The 5758-nt window shown below is 43.2% G+C and overlaps 1 non-coding gene across 1 annotated transcript; it reads right to left on the bottom strand.

Annotated features, from left to right (window-relative positions):
• Positions 1–433: 433 nt before the first annotated feature.
• Positions 434–558, bottom strand: LOC128118817 (small nucleolar RNA SNORA28). The gene has a single exon (XR_008221342.1). It is a non-coding gene; the product is annotated as a small nucleolar RNA SNORA28 (small nucleolar RNA).
• Positions 559–5758: the final 5200 nt, after the last annotated feature.

Genomic DNA, 5758 nt, shown 5'->3' with positions numbered 1-5758 from the left:
ACCTAAGTTTTATTCCTAAAGAAACACAACCAACCAGGCACGGTGGCCCACACCTGCATTCTCGGCGCTCTGGAAGGTGAAGGTGAGGCTCCTAGGAAGCACAGGTTCAAGGCTAGGCTGGCTACACAGTGAGATCCTGTCCCCGAAAAACAAACAACGAGGAATTAAAGGCTTATTGAAGGCGTCAGGTTGAGACTATCAAAATAACAAAAGAAATACTTGAACTTCATGAAGAGGGAGGTTGTTTCTTCCTAAAGCGATTTGAAGCTTCACTGGATAAAGACAGTTTTTGAGGAGGACGCAGGTTAACAATTATGTGAACAAGCACCTGGAAAGATAAAACATAATTGAATTTGCCGATGCTTCCATCCATCCGTTTATGTAATCTTTTTTTTTTAATTTTTTTTAATTTTTTAATTTTTTATTTTTTTATATTGTTTGAGCCTATATAACGGCTTGTCTCATGAGGAAGAGAACACTGGAATAGGTTAGACTTTCTTGCTATAGCAAGCTCAAATTGTGTCAGATAGTTTGTTCATCTGCCACAGAGTGTTGCTTGCAACCATTTATATAATCCTATTCCACTACTTCCTTCTAAATCACAGGTGGATCTAAGAAACCATGTGAATTATAATTACAATACCTGTGTTTTTACAATGATTTATGGTTTACAAAGCTCATGACACACCTCATTTGGTTCTCGACACTATCTTGTATAGTAGGCGCGGGGTTAGTTTCCAGATGAATAAATAGTTTCAGAGAAAGTTAATGACTTAGTGAAGAAAACCTAGCCAAAAAAAAAAATGCCAGATTTAACAGTGATGGTGAGTCCTTAAATCTCAATGCATTATACTTTAGGTACACTGATAGTAAATGCAAGCTAGTAGTAATGGATTTAATTTTAATTAAGAAATGATTAATTGTCATCTGTGAGGAAGAGACTCTTGGCCGATAGGCTGTTTGTCCTGCTGTCCCTGGCAGTTACTCATGCTCCCAATCTGGCTTATTTGTCTGGGTTTACCTCTAATCTGGACCCAGATTTAATTCAAATATGGGAGTATTTGTAACATAAAAATACTGGCAGCAAGATCAACAATCTGGTTTTTATTTTGGTTCTGTAGCTTAGTCTAATGAGCATATCTTGGAACCTAACTTTAGGTTAATTGAACAATATAATTGATCCTAAAATATATTTAAAGTATTGTGTCAGGACTATGGGAAATCTCAGAAAGGCACCTGTTATCCACCCACCTATATATCCAGCTCTAGAGTCACCAGGCTGGCCTTGAACTCACAAAGATTCTCCTGGCTCTACATCTCTAGTGCTGGGATTAAAGGCATGCGCCACTGCTGCCCGGCGAAAGGCAACTTTTAAGAATCAATGACAGTTCCAGGAAAGGCGCAAAAAAGCTACGCAGAGAAACCCTGTCTCGAAAAACCAAAAAAAAAAAAAAAAAAAAAAAGCCGGGCGGTGGTGGCGCACGCCTTTAATCCCAGCACTCGGGAGGCAGAGGCAGGCGGATCTCTGTGAGTTCGAGGCCAGCCTGGTCTCCAAAGCGAGTTCCAGGAAAGGCGCAAAAAAAGCTACGCAGAGAAACCCTGTCTCGAAAAACCAAAAAAAAAAAAAAAAAAGAATCAATGACATTAATAAGGGAAATGGAGGACTCATTTTAAAAAAGCGGGGGGTGGGGTGGGGAACAGAGCCAGGATACAATAGTATGCATCAACTATACCTCTTGTCACCAGAACCAAGAAAGACACCTCAAACCTGAAATCACAGCCTTTCTCTTTTACACTGTCCACTACAAACTCCTTATGAGCACTGTAGTCACAGGAGAAGTTGGCCAGGCTGTTTTATCGGCAGCAGAGACCACTACAGTGTTCTAGGCTGATGAGCTGATCAGATCGTGTACTTGAGTGTGAAGCCCCTTCAGAAGGAAAGACAGGAAATGGGTATCTGGTTCCTATGGGCCCCCAAAGTGAAGGGCCGATTCACCAGTAACAGCAACCATCCAAAGGAGAATCAAACCTAAGGGAATACTCAGAAAAATCCCTTAGGAGGGAGCAACCGTTGCTGAGGTCCAACATGTTCACCCTCCAACCCTGCATCTGGGGAGGAGTTGGGGGATGTTCTGGATCTTCCTCTGCACTCCTTTCCACTTCCTGTTGAGGAAGAGCCTGACTCCTAGTGGTTGGAGTGTAGCATTTACAGATCTTTGGGATCAGGGATTGGGGGACCAGAACCACTGTGTGTGTGTTATGTGTGCCTGCATGTGCGCTTCAATGAACTTACAGCACTCAAAATAAAACAGAAGGTCTAGTTTAAGTGAACCTATGGAACGCATTAGGGCAGTGATTCTCAACCTTCCTAATGCTATGACCCTTTAATACAGTTCCTCATGTTGTGGTGATTCCCATCCACAAAATTATGTTCATTTCTACTTCATCACTGTAATTTTCTACTGTTGTGAATCATAATGTAAATATCTAATATGCAGGATATCTGATATGTGACCCCTGTGAAAGGGTCTTTTAACCTCCCAAAGGAGTTGCAACTCAGAGGTCGAGACCCCCTGATGATTCTGTGTGATTCCTTCTGTGCTGTGTAAGTGTGTGGAGCAGTACTACCCTAGAGAAACAGACAGTGAGCCACATACATATTTCAAATGTTGCAATAGCCCCATTCCCCAAAAGCAAGAGAAATACTAAACTAAAACAAAACAAAAAAACAGGAAAAATTAATTTTCAGAGCATGTTTTATTAAACACCAGAAATCTAAATTTTTCCTTTCAATATGTAATCTGCATTAAAAAGAACTATCAATGCAAACTTTTAAACTGTGATCTGTTCAAAATCCCACTGAGCATTTTATCATCAGTTGTGACTGGCTCATTGCCGATGCTCAGTAACCATGTGCTATTGAGGGCTACCCTGACACGCCCCCTGGAAGAGTGCCTTTGCCCTCATGGAATCGGGGAGGGCAGCAGCAAGGTGAGATTTCTATTCAAAAGGCGAACTGGTCTTTAATTTTAAAAATTATTTTGTCATTTATTTTGCGGGGGAGGGTGGGCTGGTACCTCCATGCTACAACACGGGACGTCTGAGGACAGCTTACAGAGTCAGTTCCTCCTTCTATCATTTGGTTCCCAGGGATCCAGCTCGGGTAACCGGGCTTGGTGGTGGGTTCAGAGGTTACCCTCTGAACGTTCTCACAGATTCCAGACGCCTATTTTTCGTAAGTTTGAGGAAGGTATAGTCAAAGGAGATAAGACTGCGGGCTGGAAAATGAGATCAGTGCCAATTATAAGAAAGTATGTGCAGGGCAATTCTGGTTTGGAATTGGGAGCTACAAGGCTGACTGTGGATAAAAAGGAGTTTTAATTAGAATCCAGTCCAAAAAAAAAAAAATGACAGGAACTACCCTCTATCTGTCCAAGAAAGGAATGTTGATATGCTGAGTTGACCAGCAATAGTAAAGCTTATGAAATCCACAGAGAAAGCAATAAGGCAGCCTGGAAGCCAAGTCCCCTGTGCCCAGGAGTGGACTTGTTAGTGAGTCTTGGAAAGAACTCCCTGGATCTATGGAGTGTCTCTTCCATGTCGGTTTTTTCTAGATGCTGTGGAAACAGCAATGAATAAAACAAACTAGAATGCCTGCCTGATATGACTGACAGTCTGGTGCAACCAGGCAACGAGGTCCCGGAAGATAAAGAACTGTTAGGGTGCACTGGATTGCAAACAGCTTTGGTGAAGCAGGATAGCAATTCAGCATCAAAAAGCTCAGGCAAGGCATCCCAAAAGCTGAGCAAATGTGAGGTAAGTGAGGGAGAGTGTGCACAAACTATTCCCAGGAGAAGCTGTGTTTCTAATGGGCTGCAGTGAACTGGAGCGATGCAGCCCAGGCTTGGGTGCATGCTTGCTACTCTTTGCCTGGGGACGTTGCATGCATTGCTCCCTGCATGGATATGCTCACTATTAGGGGAAAGAGACAGTTGAAGATCTAAAGAGTGGCTAGCTATATCGTGGAGCCAGGTTCTGAAGCAGAAATAAGGACCATGAGTCATGGGGTCATAAATTAAGAACAGCTTGATGGGTATCTATTTAAAACTTTTTTTTTTAAGAAAGGGTTTCTCTGTGTAGCCCCTGGCTGTCCTGGATCTCACTCTGTAGACCAGGCTGGCCTCAAACTCACAGAGATCCACCTGCCTCTGCCTCCCGAGAACTGGGATTAAAGGCGTGCGCCACCACTGCTCAGCAAAATCAAACTTTTAAAAATGATTATTTTCTAATAATAGTGACTAAAATAGCATCCAAGATCAAAATAAGCCTGAGGGTAGTCATATATTTCACTCAGCATTCTGGCTTTAGACTGTTGCTTGCCTAACTTTCCCCCGATTCAGCAGGAGGCTTGGTGTGCCAAGGTTCCCAAGCAGCAGACGTGTCTGGGATTCTGGGAGCAGCTAGTTTGAGGATGATTAATGGGCAGCTTGGGGTGGGGAGACCACGCAGCACCCTATCACCACTGATGACCAAACACATTTTTACAGGTTTCCTCACTGGGGCTGCTCACAGACAAACACAGGACAGTCTCTGGGTTTTAGGACAATGAGTGTTCCACTACAGGAGAGTCACATGAAGCTGACACTCCACTCTGACTTCTCTGTCCATTCCTCTTCATTTGTTTCGCTAATACTTCAATAAAGATAGAACTAGCTTTAAAAAATTGATGGGAAATGATTTTATCTCCAACAGCCAGGCGCAGAAAAGAGGCATTTGGGTAGCTGGTTTGTTCCCCAAATTCTCTCTGCACACACCCCTCTCCTATCAGCTCAACCCTGTGAGGGCAGGAATGTTGTTGGGAAGGGTGCGTCCTTTCTCAGCTTCCAGAAGACCAACCCTGGTTTGTACTCCATCCAAGTTCAATGACTTGTGCTCACCAAGTTTTCCAGGACACGTTTATGCGACTCTTTCCTTCCTGATGGGCCTCAGAACAAACCTCAGCTTCCCAGGATGTAAGCCTCTTCCCATGACGTCAGCCTTTTTCCACACACCAATCATCACTGGCCAAATCTTAAAACCAAGATGGCATAAAAGAATGTACAGCCAGGCGATGGTGGCGCACGCCTTTAATCCCAGCACTCGGGAGGCAGAGGCAGGCGGATCTCTGTGAGTTCGAGGCCAGCCTGGTCTACAGAGCGAGATCCAGGAAAGGCACAAAGCTTCACAGAGAAACCCTGTCTCGAAAAACCAAAAAAAAAAAAAAAAAAAATGTATGAAGCTGGGTGGTGCTGGCACACATATTTAATACCAGCACTCCAGAAGGCAGAGGCAGGTGGATCTCTATGAGTTTGAGGACAGCCCGATCTACAGAGCAAAGTCCAGGAAAGAAACCCTGCCTTGAAAAACAAAACAAAAGTATGAAAATAACAAGTCTCTGAAGAGCCAATCAAGCAGAAAAGCTAGAGATGCATGTGTGTTACATATATACAGACCTGTCACATGTTGACACATACAGATATATGAAGATATATCTACAGAAACACACACTCTAGAGGCAAATGCACACCAGTGATGATTTCATTCAGAAATTGTTTCAAAAACTAACCACTTCATTCAAAGTCTCACCTCCATAAAATAGAACAGAAAACGAAAGTTGAGGCTTTTTGAAAAATTACTTCTACCGCAGTTTGTTTGTGACTCTACAACAACCAGATGGAAAGCAATCTGGAAGGAAATCTGTTTCGTCGCTGCGGTGAAC

Source organism: Peromyscus californicus, unplaced genomic scaffold (genome assembly GCF_007827085.1).
Source record: "Peromyscus californicus insignis strain IS unplaced genomic scaffold, ASM782708v3 Scaffold_22__1_contigs__length_63687245, whole genome shotgun sequence".
In the NCBI taxonomy this organism is placed as follows: Eukaryota; Metazoa; Chordata; class Mammalia; order Rodentia; family Cricetidae; genus Peromyscus; species Peromyscus californicus.
Note: the sequence above shows the minus strand (reverse complement) of the source record. Positions and strands in the feature narration are given on the sequence as shown.